Here is an 18384-nt window from a genome sequence, read left to right on the forward strand (position 1 = left end):
TTCATGTATCAAATCTTTAACAAAATGGTACCGCAAGTCTATATGTTTAGTTTTTCTATGGGAATACTCCTTGACTAACAACAATTTCTGTGCACTTTGATTGTCATTGAATACATTGACATTAAATTGTTTATCAATAATTTCCGACAAGAAATTCTTAATAAAACATATGTCCTTGCAAACATCAGAAATACAAAGAAACTCACTTTCTGTACTAGAAAGAGCGACACATCGCTGTTTTCTGGCTTCCCAGTTGATGACACAATTACCAAGTTTAACTACAAAACCAGTATACGACTTGCGGTCAGTTATGTCATTAGCCCAATCAGCGTCCGCAAAAGCGTTTATTTCAAAGTTCTTATCTTTTTCGAAATAAAGGCCATAATTGATAGTACCGGCTAAGTACCTTAATACCCGCTTTGCAGTCTGCCAATGGCTTTCATCAAAACATGTACTGAATTGACTTAACTGGCTACACGCGTATGAAATGTCTGGGCGAGTACAAACGGACAAAAACATAAGCGAGCCTAGTAGTTGCCTATACTGATAAACATTGTCATCTAAATGCTTGTTGGACTTTTCTAATTTATAATTTACAGGTAATGGAGTTGACACTGGTTTACAGTCAGACATGTTGTAGCGCTCAAGCAGCCTCTTAATATAATCATGCTGATCTAAAACAGTTACATTATTGTACTTAGTAACATTCATGCCTAAACAATTTTTTAAAGTACCAAGATGGCGTATTTCAAAGTGCTGTTTTAGCAATGATGTAACTGTCTCGATACAATTATTGTGAAAAACATAAAAATCATCTACAAATAAGGCTATAATTATGTACTCAGTCTCATTTTTCTTAACATACACACATGGTTCGCATTTACTTTGCAAGAATCCGTTTTTAGCAAGCAATGTGTGTATTTTAATGTTCCACATCCGGCTTGCTTGTTTCAAGCCATATATACATTTTTTAAGCAAACATACCTTATTATTATTAGATTGGAAACCAGTTGGCTGCTCCATGTAGATTTTTTCAGTTAACTCACCATTTAGAAAAGCTGTGGTGACGTCAATATGGTCCATGCACAGATCCAACTGATTTGCAATTGCAAATAAAATTCTTAGGGTGGAATGCCTAACCACAGGCGAATAAGTATCAGAGTAATCTATTCCTTCTTTTTGACTATACCCACATGCAACAAGTCTTGCTTTATACCTATTTAAATTACCTGTGGAGTCGTATTTTTTCTTAAAAACCCATTTGTTTTTCACAATGTTAACATTCTTTGGACGATCTACCAACTCCCACACATTATTTTTGACCATCGAGCCTAACTCAACCTCCATGGCACCATACCACTCGTCTTTTTCAGCTGAATTCATGGCGTCGCGGAAAGTAAGTGGCTCTTGCGATGAACTTGCTGTAGCCATCAGAGAATCAATATGGAAATCATTATACCTTTCAGGAAATATACCTCGCGTACTCCGCACTGGCCTAGAGTTGGTTGGAACAGCAGACTCTTCCACTTCCGCCAACATTGGCTCATAATCTGAAGATGCAGAGGGTTGCAGTGGTGAGGTGACAGGGCTAGACAGCACCACAGCCTCGCCGCTATCCTCAGTGGCGTCTTCAGTTGTGCGATACAGCTCAGACAGGGGTGATTGCACTGGTGTGCTTGCCGCCTCCTCTGAAACAGTTATAGAGTCCTGATTAGGTGAATTATAATTTACATGATCCTCATGGCTGTTTAGAGGGTTAAGATTATTATCACAATCATTATTACCTACACTAATATCACAGTTATTGTTTAAAATATTATTGCAGCAAGTATTATTCCCTCTATTATCATTTTTAAAATTATCATTAATAAAATTATCAAAAATAATAAAATTTGCTCTTTTCGCTCAGCATTTGCATGCAATAGATTGTTTCCTATAAATTTGTCCTCAAGGAACACAACACTTCTAGAATAAATAACCCTTTTAGGGTTAACTGGATCTATTAAGCGATATCCCTTGCACGTTTCACCATATCCTACAAAAATATGCTGTTTTGCCTTTGCATCCAGCTTACGTCTCTTTTGATTAGGCACATGAGAGTATGCTACACAGCCAAAAACGCGTAAATGGCTAAGATCTAACTTATCAGATCCAGTCCATTCGCATTCAGGAATTCCACCCGATAATGCACTGGTAGGCGACCTATTTTTTAAATAAATGGCCGTCATAACAGCCTCGCCCCAGTAGCGATCAGGTAACTGAGAATCCTGTAACATAGCTCGAGCTTTTTCAAAAATCGTACGATTTGCTCTCTCACTGACACCATTTTGAGAAGGAGAATAAGGACAAGTAGTTTGGTGAATTATTCCTGCCTTTTTAAGGTAATCGGACAAAGTTTTATTGCAATATTCAGTACCCTGGTCAGTACGTAATACTTTAATACGCAATCCAGTTTGATTTTCAACTAAAGTTTTAAAATTTACAAAATGAGAACTCACCTCAGACTTGTTCTTCAGTAGATAGCCAAAGGTGCGTCTTGACTTGTCGTCGGTGAATGTTAGCAAATACCGAGCTCCGCCCCAGCTGGGTACATGAACCGGTCCGGCGATGTCACTATGCACCAGGTCCAGAAGGTTAGCAGCACGCCCCGCACTTGACCGCGGAAACGATGTTTCACACATCTTCCCGGTAAGGCAGGCGATGCACTGTGCAGGAATGCCGTCTTCAGCCTGAAATACGACACTACACTTATTCCCTCCACCTAATACCGACATACCTTGCTGGTTCAAATGACCAAGACGCTTATGCATAATAGAGTAAGGCACAGCGTCAGCAGCATTGGCACTCATGGATCCTTGCCTATGCAGGGACATAGAGTTGCCTAATTGGGGGTCAGGTCGAGTTTGCTCATCCACTTTCAACTTATAGAGCCCATCTTGCTTATTAATAGTTAAAACCTTATTGCCTGTGATTTGACAAGAGCTATAGACAGTAGCGTGCACAGAGATTTGGGACTGGGTAGGCAAAATTATATCAGAAAACCGGGCAAGTGCGAGTCGGACTCGCGCACGAAGGGTTCCGTACCATAATGCAAAAAAAGGCAAAAAAAAAACGGTCACCCATCCAAGTACTGACCCCGCCCTACGTTGCTTAACTTCGGTCAAAAATCACGTTTGTTGTATGGGAGCCCCACTTAAATCTTTATTTTATTCTGTTTTTAGTGTTTGTTGTTATAGCGGCAACAGAAATACATCTGTGAAAATTTCAACTGTCTAGCTATCACGGTTCGTGAGATACAGCCTGATGACAGACGGACGGATGGAAGGACAGCAGAGTCTTAGTAATAGAGTCCCGTTTTACCCTTTGGGTACGGAACCTTAAAAAATGAGAGCTACTAACTCACCAAAAAAATTGCGTGATGGTTTTCATTTTGTTGTCAAGTCTTTTCAATTACTTCTTTTTTTGGCTAAACGAAAGCTTCGAAAACGCATCATTTTTAATAGTTTGCACACACACACACCCACACCCACACCCACAACTTTCACAGATAAAATTATCCATTTTTCACTAATCGCACTTTATAATTTCCGGCAACTGTTAACTGTTATCTCATAAACTCACCAAAACAAACAAACAATGGCGACCGAATAAAAAATGTAAATAAACTTAACCAAATACTGTAAACGAATAAAAAAATAGTCTCGTTTTTGCACTAAATTACCATAGCAAATGCTACTTTTTAAAATAGTCACGTAAACATCGGAACTATTCGGAAACTTTCGGGCGTCATTCGTTTATGTTTGGTACGAAAGACACTGCCTATTGCGTCTAAATGTGTGCGTTACTTGTATAATTGTGTGCTCGTACTTATAGGAAGGTCCACTACACTGTAACCGCGTAACGACGACTCACGGGGAGGCACACATAGAAAGATTTAGACGGAAATGTTTTCTGTCTTTGCCGTGCAAGGCACGTAGCGGCGCTAGTGCCGCGTGGTGTAAACTTCGTCGCGTAGAATTATTATAGATGATGACTTGATGACAAAGCTTAACCGGTAGATGGAGCGCTTATTAATTTTTAGAATGTTTTAAGTTATATCGATTACTGATAGTACGATCAGGAATAAATTAAATTAAGTAGTTTAAGAGGATAGACATCGGAATTATAGTAGGGTAGGCAGTGCCTTTTTGCCTTTATGAAGTGCACGCCACTGGCTATAGATATTGCAATAATTATTTGAAAACACTACAACATAACCATTTTTTGTAATTTCACTGACAGACATTAAATTTTTCGCTAAATTAGGCACATATAGCACATTATTTAGAGTCAATTCAGGTGATATAAAAGTCTTACCAATAACTTCACTATTAAGTTGCTGTCCATTGGCTACTGTGATCACACATTTCTTGCTTTTAGTTTCATGAAGAAGAGACAAGTCACCAGCCATGTGACTGGACGCTCCACTGTCGAGCACATATTCATTAGAATGTGTTGCCGAGTATGCAGAAGCAAACATGGTGTGTTCCTGTCCAGTTTTCCTGGCTTCTTCTCGTTTCTTCTTAAAACAGCGGTTTGCGGAGTGGCCCTTTTTCTGACAGTAAGTACATAAGTTATTGTTGCTTTTCTTCTTCCTATTAGCCATGAAGGCTAGGTTGTCTGTAGTGTTACTTTGGCTTCGTCTGTGATCTTCTTGAAGTAGTCTGGTCCGGACCACCTCACTTGATAAGGTGCCGCTGAGGTTAGCCGCCTCAAGGCTGGACACTAGTATGTTAAATTCTTCTGGCAAGCCCGACAGCAGGATTTCAGCTGTCTCTGCATCGTCGATAACCTTCCCGATATCGGCTAGCTGCGTGACGAGCTTAAGGACACCTTCGATGTAATCCGACATGCCCGCAAAGTGACCGTATTCTACTCTATGTAATTTGCGTAATAAAAGTACTCGCCTGTACAGTCCTTTGTCTTCGAAAGTATCGGATAATGACTTCCACGCATCCTTAGCGGTCGTCGCATTCCGCACGATTTGGTAAAGGTGTGGCTCACATGACAGGCAAATTTTTGCTAAAGCCCGTCCGTCTTTGGTAGTGTCCGTGTCTGTGCCATCGACGCAGCCCCATAAACCATCAAGAGTAAGCACCATCTTCACAGCGAATTTCCAATTGATCCAATTGTCCAAGCCTTTCAGTTTCTCTAAGGTGGACATTGAGGTTATGTTGCATGTGCTCGTCCCTGGTTGCGCCATTGTCGTAACTCGGGTAATCTGGGAATATCTCAACGCCTTTTAGCTTTTCTGCAGCTTTTGTGCCTAGGCCCTGAACCTGTTAGGAATATAAGGAGCACACGGGAAGCAGACGAGGGACTAGCCGAGATTACGAATGAGCAACACCAAGTTATGATATGAGTCTGTATTAATCGTAACAAATTAACACACCACTATATCTAGTTTTTAAATCATTGAAGACATTAAAATATATTTGTAAAAGTTGTATAGGCTGAGTAAAACATAAAATAAATGTAAAAAGGGGACGACACAATCTTACGGCTGCATGGGCTGAGAGCAGCGATCAAAGAGAAAGCCACAGATACAAAATATTTGACACCTAATGTACGGCATAGACTACACAGACAATTTTTAACATGCTTCAAGTGCAATAAGGACGTTTTCATCAGAAATTCCAATAGAAATTGGACTAAATTGAACTAAAAGCCACATTTTTACAAGTTTTTATGTAGTTTCACTTTCACCTGTCCCGTTGTCTGTTTGTAACAATCAAACCTGAAGACCCACTTCCCGGATGTTCAATGAAGCTGAAAATTTGCATACATAAGTAATCAAGTTTTCACAGATGTTCCGAATAAATATAGTTTTTTCAAAGGACTGTCTCATTTCAATCGTATACAGAGACAATCATACTATCTTTGTCTTACACATTACACTAGTACTAGCATCCAAAAGAAAAGGACGACTATAGTTTTCCCGGTTCTTACTGACTGATAAATTGGTTTGACCAACTATATAACATTGATGGATCAAGGCGGTTTGTTTACAGAGGGCTTGCGGCGAAACCCGAAAATCGAAATTTCTTTATCTGACACTCTATCGCTCGGATATGCAAGAGTGATAGAGAGGCAGTTAACAAAATTTGGAATTTTGTGTTTCACGGTAGGCCCATTGTTTGTGGTAATTTTTCCGCAAAGACGAAGTACGCACGATAAACGCCAAAAAGTTAGTATTTAAATGTTTATGATATTCATTTAAATCGTCGTTGGTGGTTCTTGCTTGTGTGAGTTCTAATGTCACTGTACTATCACCTGCGTACTCAACCTTCACGTTATAATTTTTTTTTTTAATATTAACGCTGTCATAGTAACGAAAATAATAAACACGTCAATCGAAGTAAAGAATTTAATATCCAAGAAAAAAATGCTGAATATGTAAAGCATCATTTATTATAGAATTAAAATGATATACCAATTATACGGGTTACATCTTAAAAAAGATGATTATCTTGGAAAGGATACACAGGTGAACAAAGTTAAGGTAAAATAGGTACATAATTCACTCGGCTTGCCTGGCCCACGCATGCTGCACCTACCACGACCAGAGCCCGTAGAAACCTGGGGGCCCGTAGAGGCGCAAACCGGCGGAGCGCAGCGCAGATCACTTTAAAATTATCAATGTATTTTCTTCCCTATTTCAATTACCTTCAGGTATAAATTTAAATGCTTTGAGACCGACTTCGGAGCATCACGGAGGATTGTTACTCCGTGGCATCGAGGAGCACGTTAGAGGATACCGCGGCGGTAGGCGCCGGCATGCCGCGGCATCCCCCGGCATGCGCCGAGGCCTCCCGCGGCGTGCGCCGGAGTAGCGCCGGGACGACGGGGGAGAACTCGTGCATACTAGTCACTAATCCCTTGTGATAGAGTACACGCGGCGGCATGCCGCGGCATTTCCCGGCCTGCGCCGAAGTGCTCTCTGGTGCGCCGGCCGCCAGCGCTTGGGCTGTGCGGTGTGCGCGCTCGCGATATCGCGGGGGATTTCACCTCGCTGGTGAGCGCTGCGCGGCGTAAATCCTCCTCGGTGATCTGCGCTGCGCTCCGCCGGTTTGCGCTGGCCTTTATACCTATATGCTTCTGGTAATGCTCTAGGTAATGGGACGAACATCCACTTTGGTGGACACGTTCAGAAAAAGGAGAATATTATACAATGAGCTTTATTTCCATATGACCCAAGACTCTTTCGAAGATTTCAGAAACCAATATCCAGCAAGCACCGTCTGGCTTTCCGCTTGGAAGATATGGAAATACAATGCACGTACCTACATATATAAATATGTGTAATCATGTGCCGAAGCATATTAAGTTATTAAGAGGAAAGGGGATGACCGGTTCTCCATACAAACGTAGTCCCCATTTTCCTCTCTGGATATTTATATTATGGAATATAGGTAGTTAGCCATCAACAAACTGTAGTGCCCAATGCATTTTGCTACATTGTACAAATTTAGATTTCAGTTTGTCAGGTTTTGGCATTATTTTCTTCCATCAATCCCACGTTCTTCAGTGTTCATGTGTACAGATTTTTTCAGTTTCAGGAACGCGTGAAAATCTAAAGTTTAAATAAAAGAGAAGAAATTTCCGATGGCTGTGGGAATGTAACAAAATTTTAAAGTAGCGATTTAAGATAATCAATCATCTACAAACACGTTTTCGGCCACAGCGAATACGTTCACCACTAAGAATGTCGGTGGTGCGCTCTCAAAGTAAAAAAAAAGAGTAAGTAAATATTAACTATTAAGCTCATTACACGAATTGTCTAACAGTTACAAAAAATAAAGTACATACTTATTGGGAAAAATATTTTGTTTGTCGATAATAGGTAGTTGAAATTTACTAAGCACTGTAAGTTTAGGGTTCCGTAGCAATAATGGCAAAAACGGAACACTAACAGTTTCGTCATGCATCTGTCTGTCTGTCCATAATATGTCACAGCAATTTTACTCAAAACTATAAGATAATGAAGGGAAGGTCACTGTGGGCAAGTCCGTCTACAAGGCAAGCCCGTCAACATCAAAGAGATACCTAATCACTACGTTTTAAGAGACGGGACTTCCATACTAGCGACTGGAATCAGTTTTTGTCAGTCTGTGTGTGAGTTTGGTTCTCCAACCATACCAACATGTACGACAAAGAACTGTCAAAGAACAATAGTACCAACATAACAGAGTCCAGGGCTCGGAACCGGTATTGATATACCGGTTAATATCGTTCATAAACCGTTATATTATTTCGTTCATTAATAAACCGGTTAATTGATGGAACGCGAACTTTAAAATTTAGTTCTCTCTTCTAACCGGTTAGTTGAGAGAACCAAATGTTTTCGTTTTCGAGGATCGATATAATACCGGTTAATCTCAGCCGTCTACAATATTAATACATTATCCGGCTACCCGCTCTAAGTACTCGATCTCGATGTTGACTTGACGGTGCTGCTTGCTGACTGAATTGTTTATTTTTAGGGTTCCGTACCCAAAGGGTAAAACTATTACTAAGACTTCGCTGTCCGTCCGTCCGTCCGACCGTCCGTCCGTCCGTCCGTCCGTCCGTCCGTCTGTCTGTCACCAGGCTGTATCTCACGAACCGTGATAGCTAGACAGTTGAAATTTTCACAGATGATGTATTTCTGTTGCCGCTATAACAACAAATACTAAAAACAGAATAAAATAAAGATTTAAATGGGGCTCCCATACAACAAACGTGATTTTTGACCAAAGTTAAGCAACGTCGGGCGTGGTCAGTACTTGAATGGGTGACCGTTTTTTTTTGCATTTTTTTTTATTTATTTTTTTTTGCATTATGGTACGGAACCCTTGGTGCGCGAGTCCGACTCGCACTTGCCCAGTTTTTCTTATTTATACTTTTTGGGCGTGTGAGTTTTGACTGTTGGTGTTGGTGGTGTTTTGTTACATTTAAAATGGATTCACAAAGTTGTAAATATATTCCGGACAGTCAACCATTTTTCAATGAAGAAGAGACCGATAATTTCGATTCTGACAACTGTGAGTAAAATAAGTGGGTACACATTTTTTGATAATCCTAGTCTGAAAGGATATAACGCTCTGAATTGTATTATCAGCTTCTCCTCCTCTCCTCCTTGCATTTTGTATGCAAATTAAAAAGAATATGAAATGTTGGTGGACGTAATTAAGCAAACAATGCTGACACGCTGGCGTGCAAATTATTTATTGTCTATAGATATTCATTTTGAATTTTGTTAATCCTTTTTAACCGAGTTCCAAATCCCAAAGGAGGAGGTTATCAATTCGATTGTATGTTTTTTTTTATGTTTGTTACTCCATATCTCCGTCATTACTTAATTACTGGACCGATTTTGAAAATTATTTTATGATTGTACGTATATGCATACAGATTGGTCCCGTTTTTGTCAAAACCCAGTTCTGATGATAGGATCCATGAGGAATCGAGGGAACTCCTCAAATCTTAAGGGCATACATATAGTGATTTTTGGGTTTTTATCAACAAAATAAGCATATACATCCAAAAAAGTGACATTTGATGAAGTGGAACTGCTGATGATGATCAGAACGGAACTCTTCAACGACGCATAGTTCACGTTTGGCGATTTGTCGTCTTCGTTATGTTTGTTAAGCAAGTTAAGTTTTTAAGCCACATTTTTGTCAAGCTCGAGTTCTGATGACGGGATCCATGAGGAATCGAGGGAACTCTTCAAATCTTAAAGGCATGCGTATAGAGATTTTTGTATTTACATCAGAAAATCAAGCATTTTCATTAAAAACTGTCGCATTTGATGAAGTGGAACTGCTGATGATGACTAGAACAGAACTCTTTAACGACGCATAGTTCACGTTTGGTGATTTCGAATTTCGATTTTGACTTGGACTGCGACCCGGACGCGAAACCATAACCGGACTCATACCCGGATCCGGTTCGGACCTGGACCCGGACCTGGACTCGGACCCGGATTCGGACCCGGACTCGGACCCCGGACTCGGACCCCGGACTCGGACCCGGACTCGGACCCGAACTCGGACCCGGACTCGGACCCGGACACGGACCCGGACCCGGACTCGGAACCGGACCATGACTCGGACTCGGAGTCGGAACCGCACTCGGACCCGGACTTGAACCCGGACTTGGACTCGGACCCGGACTCGGACCCGGCCTCGGACTCGGACTCAGACCCGAGCTCGGAACCGGACTCGGACCCGGACTCGGACCCGAACTCGGACCCGGACTCGGACTCGGACCCGGACTCGGACCCGGACTCGGACTCGGAACCGAACTCGGACCCGGACTCGGACCCGGACACGAACCCGGACTCGGAACCGAACTCGGACCCGGACTCGGAACCGGACCATGACTCGGACTCGGAGTCGGAACCGCACTCGGACCCGGACTTGAACCCGGACTTGGACTCGGACCCGGACTCGGACCCGGACTCAGACCCGGCCTCGGACTAGGACTCAGACCCGAGCTCGGAACCGGACTCGGACCCGGACTCGGACCCGAACTCGGACCCGGACTCGGACTCGGACCCGGACTCGGACCCGGACTCGGACTCGGACCCGGACTCGGAACCGGACCATGACTCGGACTCGGAGTCGGAACCGCACTCGAACCCGGACTTGAACCCGGACTTGGACTCGGACCCGGACTCGGACCCGGACTCGGACCCGGCCTCGGACTCGGACTCAGACCCGGACTCGGACCCGGACTCGGACTCGGACTCGGACCCGGACCTTGACCCGGATAACCACTATGATACCTTAACTAAACATGGGGGCCACTTTTAGGGGGTCAATGAGAAAATTTAAAAATAAAAAAGTTCAAACTAAATCGTGTATGTAATGTATCAAATAAAAGTTGTGAGAATCCAAATATATTTTTTTTATAATTTTAGGATAAACATTTTAGAAGTTATTCAAGTAAATAGGCAAAAATGACCATTCCTCCCTTTATCTCCGACACTACTGGGTCTAAACTTTTGAAAAAAATTCATAAAATAGTTCTTTACCTATTAGATGACAGGAAAATCTATTAGAAATGTGCAGTCCAGCGTGAGTCGGACTTAATTACTTCGTTTTTGATCCGACCCTACGGGTTTTTCACTCACGTTTCACATAAAAAATACATTGTTAAAAATTGTGTAATGTTACATTTCTAATGTACGAACGGAACCCTTGCAACGCGAGTCTGACTCGCACTTGGCCGGTTTTTTTTTTAATTTTCAAGCAGATGGGCTAATTGATGGTGGCAAATATGAAACTGATTAGTTTTCTTGTATAAATAAATAATTGGTTGATTTTAATCAATAATAAAAATAATTAATAATACCTTCTTCTATAATCATTCTAAAGCTGCTATAAAAAAAATTATTAAATAAAATTATAAAATAAAACATCTGAAACTATTATTTATTAACAAACAGGAAAAACATGTAACAAACATGCACTAATTAATTAATAAGTAGAAAAGTAATAAAAAAACAATAAACAAAAAACACATATTTCGGCGCACACAGCGTACTGCAGGACGCAAAAGGATTCCTACGCAGCGATACGCTTCGCTTTTTCGAGGAAAGCACTGATATTCTGCCGGTTACAAATAATAATACTCATTTTATCTTGCTGCGACGTTTTCAATTTAACCGGTTTATTTCGTTCCTCAAGAACGAAACGAGAACGTAATTGGTGTAAACCGTTATTTCAAAAGAACAGTTCTTCAACCGGTAACCGCAAACGGAAACGAAATCCATTTCGTTCCCGGGCAAATGAACGAAACCGGTTTGAGCGTTGAGAACGGTTTCCGAGCCCTGTAACAGACTTAAATAGTGTAGTATGCTACATGCTTGCGTATTTTATCGATATCGATAAATTGGGGAGGGTTGAAACATAGGCCTGGTTAGGCATAGGTTAGAATCGATCACTGCGCACGACGGCCTTTCAGTCCTGCTTGTGACCAGTTAGAACTGTTTGACGGGATGACGAATAGGAACAGATTTGCCGTATGACCAATAGCTACAAAACTATGATGTGACTTAATGACTGACGCTGACGTTTTTGTGATGATGCTGATGATGTGACTTTTTTTTGAGAACTCAATTTACTTGTGACGAATTGAAACAAATAATTTCGCTTTTGGCGGTGTGACAGGTTATAACAAAATTTTGGTGTGACGAGTTGATGCCTGAATCCTTTTCGCATGGTGTTAGGTACTTTATTAAATTTTGATCTCAGTAAATTAAAAGAAACGATTGAAATTCAGTTTAAATGACTATTGATCCTTTATTTCGGAAATCAAAAAAATAATTACCTACGTGTAATTATTTGCCAAAAAAAGTTTACCACCCCATTTTCGTAGTATATGGGCGACTTGCCTTTGTATTAGAAAAATGGTGTTTATTTCTAATCTACACCCCATATTAACAAGTTTAAAGTACACTTTTCATTGTCTTGATTCGTTCCTTTTAGGAATTTGACTACGAACATAATATACGCACCCATAGATTGGCTGATATCATTACTAGACGGACTTCCCTTAAACTGCACGGGAAGTCCGTCTACTCGCCAAATAAAAAAAAACTATTGTTTTTGCTTAATTTGTGTTTGAAATGATCTGTCACTAAAGCTAAACTATTAATCGAACGAGCGAGCGAAGCGAAGCGAAGTACTTACATTCGACTTTGAACACGCGGCTGGCTAGGGGCACGTCCTGGCATTTCGATGTTTTTAAGCTGAACTGGCAGAAGATAGTTTGATACTCAATAACTTAAGTAAATTTGTTCTAATTTAAATGAAATTAGGTAAACGTGTAGTCGACGGCATTATATTTTAGTCATTAAATTATGAGCAGGCCCGATCAAGGGGTTATTGAGCTAGAAGAGCTTAGAAGGCCAAAAAGCTGTTTGTAAGAGGTCTTGCTATTCTGGTAATTTTAATTGCAAGAAACATGGTCGAGTTTGGTATCAAATGAAAGTGCTTGGTTTACACTTTTATAATATCGTTTTTAAATTTACCATTTTGGAATAATTAGCAAGATAAAAATAAAATAAACATAAGTATTTGACATTTGACAGGAAATGTTTCAGGTTAGCACAGATACAGTTTATTTTTATCTCTATGGTGGTGACTTAAGTCCAGGGGAGGGACAGCCGTATACAAAGCCCTTTATTCGAAAAAATAGCGCCATCTATATTACTTAACGCTAAACTTTTTTTTGTTAATATGGCTTCACTTTATTTCGTCAGAACGTCTTAAAAGTCTTGTATCCAGGGCATGAAACAAACAAATAAACATCTGATAGAACAGATTATTTATCGCGTTGCCATACTTGCCATGGAGGCAATTGTCACAAAAAAACAACTTTGTCGAATAAAACTCAAAATATTATAACACCGTATTTATAGTCTGTACTACGACATAATTCATATAAATAAAAATACTTTCAGTTTTACAATGTTAAAAGAAACAAAGTTTTCATACGCCATCACAGTTGCTGAGAACTTTATTATCAGAAAATTCAGAAAAAATCAGGGCGGGTAGATTCACAACCTGTGCTGCGTTCAATTGTGTTTTGTGGTCAATTGTGTGTTATTCCAGCCGTGTATGATAGGTACTTTATTTACATCAACAGTCAAGTTAAAAGTACCTAATCTGTTATAAGCGGTGGTAGCCGAGTGGATATGACGTCCGACTTTCAATCCGGAGGTCGCGGGTTCAAATCCTGGCTCGTACCAATGAGTTTTTCGGAACTTATGTACGAAATATCATTTGATATTTACCACTAGCTTTTCGGTGAAGGAAAACATCGTGAGGAAACCTGCATACATCTGCGAAGACTTTCAAAGGTGTATGTGAAGTCCCCAATCCGCATTGGGCTAGCGTGGGGACTATAGCCCAAGCCCTCTCGCGCATGAGAGGAGGCCTGTGCCCAGCAGTGGGACGTATATAGGCTGAAATGATGATGATGAATCTGTTTTCGTGTATTAATAAATATCCTGAAGCCTTTCTTCAAAGTCGAAGTTTTTTACGTTCGCAACATAGGTCCTTAGACGCTATTTATGCCCCTTCACCCCTGATATTGACGTTGATGTTTCTGGTTAAGAATTACAGATGGCGCTTCAAAATTGATGCAAAAAAGTTCCACGAGAAGTTCTCTTTGTCCTATACAGGGTGTCCCTAGCCATTGGACAAAGCCGAAATGTACATATGCATCAGGGTATTTAGAACCAGTATACAAAGTATCATAACAATCGGTGTAGCGGTTACGAATAAATTAACAAATTAATTTTTTTTTACTTTGGAGCAACCTCTGTGTCAATAGCTCCTGAGGTAATAAATAGTATAAAACCTTCTTGGACCGTTTTGATTATCTTTTTTATTTATGACATTAATAAGATTCTGACTTTTGACAAATGTCATCATTGTCGCACATTTTCAAAAAAAATGCCAAAAGCACTGCCAATGATTAATACAGTATGTTTCTTTTTGTTGTCGATTATTGTTAATAACTTTTGTATGATAATTTATTTTTTTTAATTAAAATAATAATAACCGTTAGAGCATTTCTGCGAAGTAACCCTACGTGGGATATCAGGGTTTGTCCAATGGCTAAGGTCACCCTGTATATAGATGGTCAAGCAAATCTTGTCAGTAGAAAAAGGCGTGAAATTCAAATTTTGTATCAGACGATATCCCTTCGCGCCTACATTTTTCAAATTTTGTTCTATATATAGATAGTCAAGCAAATCTTGTCAGTGGAAAAAGGCGTGAAATTCAAATTTTGTATCGGACGATATCCCATCGCGCCTACATTTTTCAAATTTGCCGCCTTTTTCTACTGACAAGATCTGCTTGACCAACTATATTATACATACTACTCTTTGCTTAAATCTGTCAGTTGCCGCCTATAGTGCGACATAAAATAGTAGAAATTAAATAAAATGGAACTCAAAAATGTCCATACTAAATTGTTGCCATGTGTAAGCATTTTACGTCAAAAATGTGACAGTTACGTAGAAACTGGCGCCCTCATTTATTTTCTATTATTTTATGTCACTATACGAGTACCTAAGTAGGTGCAATAAAGTCAATCGCTATATAATTTTTGGTTAACCGCGAGTTCTCAGTTCGGGGCGAACTTCTAGTTATTAAATTCTTCATCGTATGCGATTACAAGCGTTAATGTAGGTTAATAATTAACGGAACTAGATCACTCCAAAGTGAAAAAAAAGTATGCCGGTCTTGCCCACAGTGACCTTAAGTATATTTAATTTTGTAAACCTCTACTTAGGTTACAAGTTCAACCGGTTGGTGGTGGTGAACCGATTTGGAAAATTAGTTTTTAGTTTGGAAGTATATACATAGTTCCAAGTTGGTCCCGTTTTTATCCCAGTTCTGATGATGGGATCCATGAGGAATCCACGGAACTCTTCGAATCTTATAGGCATAAGTACATATAGCGTTTTTTGTGTTTTCATCAATAAAGCAAGTAGGTATTTACATTCAGTTTTTATTTATATCAGTTAAAGTGACAATTAACGAAATGGAACTGCTGACGATGATTAAAACGGAACTCTTTAACGATGCATAGTTCACTTTGGCGATTTGTACTCTTGGTTAAGTTTACTAAGCCCGTAAGATTTATAAAGAACATTTTTATCAAGGTTTAGTCTGATGATAGGTTCCATGAGGGATTGAGGGAACTCCTCAAACCTTATAAGCATACATACAGCGAGTTTTGTATTTTCATCAACTAAATAACTAAGCATTTACAGTTACAAAGTGCCATTTGATAAAGTGGAACTGCTGATGAAGGCTTGAAGTCGGTTTTACTTTTTTTAGGGTTCCGTACCCAAAGGGTAAAAACGGGACCCTATTACTAAGACTCCGCTGTCCGTCCGTCCGCCCGTCTGTCACCAGGCTGTACCTCATGAACCGTGATAGCTAGGCAGTTGAAATTTTCCCAGATGATGTATTTCTGTTGCCGCTATAACAAGAAATACTAAAAAGTACGGAACATCGTACGGGCGAGTCCGACTCGCACTTGTCCGGTTTTTTCTTAATTATCTTAAGCCTTTTTACGTAATTATATACTTTTTTCGACTTTTAAATATTTGACGCTGTCATGTTTTTCGAATAGTAAAATAAACATGTCAAGAGAAAAAATAGTGATCTTATTTATAGAAAGCTACTAAAGTATGAATAAATACCTACGCAAGAGTAACATAACAACATAAAATGTACTAATTAAGGTATTTGCTTAAGTATAATATCGTGTAGGTTGTTTGTGTTATCCGCCTGTATTTTAGGATTTCGTTATCTATCCGAAACATGCGCACCCAAGTTATTTCCATGTTTTTGTCCCCCAAAACATGCCCAAAACCCTGATCGTGTGAAGAGATTTTATTTACTTTGACAAATAGAGCATTTGCATTAACTACAGATATGAAAAAACGGGACCCTTTAGGTATCACTTCGTTGTCCGTCCGCCTGTCGGTGGGTCTATCCGTCTGTCCGTCTATCCGTCTGTGAATCCGTCCGTCTATCCGTGTATCCGTCCGTCCGTCCGTCCGTCCGTCTGTCAAGACCCTTGATCTCGGGAACGGGTGGAGGTATCGAGTTGAAGAGGAATAAAGTAAATACGAGTATTATTATTTACTAGGTATACAGTATGTCCAAAGGAAGAGTGCTATGATAAGCAGAAGTAATTTTTTAGGGTCCGGTACCTCAAAAGGAAAAAAACGGGACTCTTTAAGGATCAATTCGTTTTCCGTCCGTCCGTCTGTCCGTCTATCCGTCTGTCCGTCTGTGAGTCCGTCCGTCCGTGTGTCTATCTGTCTTTCCGTCTGTCCATCCGTCCGTCTGTCCGTCCGTCCGTCTGTATGTCAAGACCCTTTATCTCGGGAAAGGGTGGAGGTATCGAGTTGAAGAGGAATAAAGTAAATACGATTATTATTTACTGTACAGTAGATATGTCCAAAGATTTTCAAATCTTTTATATACAGGTACTTATAGTATATTTTTTCCACGACAAAGCATGGTTTCATGAAACATTTCCCGAAAACGCGTAAAGAGGCACAATCCACCTGATGATGCCGACATGGCTCCCAGCTTCAACTGCCACAAATGCGGTCGCAAATGCCGGTCCCGCATTGGCTTATACAGCCACGAGAGACGTTGTTCCTCGCTTACAGACGCTGCATAAATCATCTGTCAAGATGTTAAAGGCCTGAATGATGATAGTATTTTTTTTTAAAGCTTTTATTAGGTCGACCTGTATGTAACTAACTATGTAATGGAATCTAAGGTAACTAATTTAACCATCTTCCAAGGATCGTAGCGTCATGAAAATTGGCAGCTGTATGTAGTTCTGATGACAATACAATAATATTATGGTACTGTCGAACTGATCTGATGATGGAGACAGCAGGTGGCCATAGGAACTCTGTGATGAAACAAAGCAACCTAATTGTGTGTGTGTAGGGGTTTTAGAATTGTCTCGATGAGTATTAGTTGTCTATCGTAAGAAAAGTACAGTCAGCGATAAAAGCTTGTACCAAAAATGAAATTTTTGCCAAAAACTTATTTACATTTGCATTTAAACAGTGCTATTTGGTGAATGGAACTTTTTCATGAAGACCAGAATGTAACTTGTCCATGCCAAGTATTTAATAGGTGTTTGGGCTTAGGCTTTTAATTATTTATTATTTATATCCTCCCGGGTGGGGAGAGACGAAGGAAGAGACATTGACCAAATTCCACACGGGCAAAGCCTTGGCCACAGCGAGTATATAATCACTCCACCTTATAAAACAAAGTCCCCCGCCGCGTCTGTTTGTGTGTCTGTTCGCGATAGACCCAAAAACTACGGATCGAATTTTCATGCGGTTTTCACCTATCAACGGAGTGATTCTTGAGGAAAATGTAGGTGTATGATTTGTTAAGGTATTGTAACCCGTGCGGAGCCGGGGCGGGATGCTAGTACCAAAAATGGCGTAGTTGGTGTCAATTTTACGTAGGTTTAGGTAGAGAATCTTCAAAAATAAAACAATAGATACCTACAAAGCAGTTGTTATTGGCCCGTCTTTATACACCTGTATACAGTTATACATACACCATACGGAACATTTCATTTAATTGGATGGGTGATGGGAGGCATGTTTGACCTTATAAATGACTGTGCCCAAACATTTCCGAAACATATCGAACGTTTTAGTTGCAGTTTTCAGTAGTGTAAAATAATTGGTATATTTATAGTACCTCCTGTTATAAATGTAAATATAATATATTATTTTTTAAGGTTCAATGGACTGGCACTGGTTTCACAAAGAACGATGAG

General features: G+C 40.1%; 2 long non-coding RNA genes across 4 annotated transcripts; one reads left to right on the forward strand and one right to left on the reverse strand.

The window, feature by feature from the left end:
* Positions 1–1417: 1417 nt before the first annotated feature.
* On the reverse strand, positions 1418–2983 carry LOC134801972 (uncharacterized). The gene is made up of 2 exons (XR_010145778.1): positions 2499–2983; positions 1418–1688 (listed from the first exon to the last, which is right to left on the reverse strand). It is a non-coding gene; the product is annotated as an uncharacterized LOC134801972 (long non-coding RNA).
* Positions 2984–6377: 3394 nt separating this feature from the next.
* Positions 6378–18371, forward strand: LOC134801920 (uncharacterized). Of its 3 annotated transcripts, none has more exons than XR_010145749.1 (3): positions 6378–6541; positions 7599–7779; positions 18346–18371. It is a non-coding gene; the product is annotated as an uncharacterized LOC134801920 (long non-coding RNA). The 3 variants fall into 3 exon arrangements; XR_010145750.1 differs by having other exon boundaries at positions 6378–6526; positions 7593–7779; XR_010145751.1 differs by having other exon boundaries at positions 6378–6526.
* Positions 18372–18384: the final 13 nt, after the last annotated feature.

The sequence above is a fragment of the Cydia splendana genome, chromosome 23 (assembly GCF_910591565.1).
Source record: "Cydia splendana chromosome 23, ilCydSple1.2, whole genome shotgun sequence".
In the NCBI taxonomy this organism is placed as follows: Eukaryota; Metazoa; Arthropoda; class Insecta; order Lepidoptera; family Tortricidae; genus Cydia; species Cydia splendana.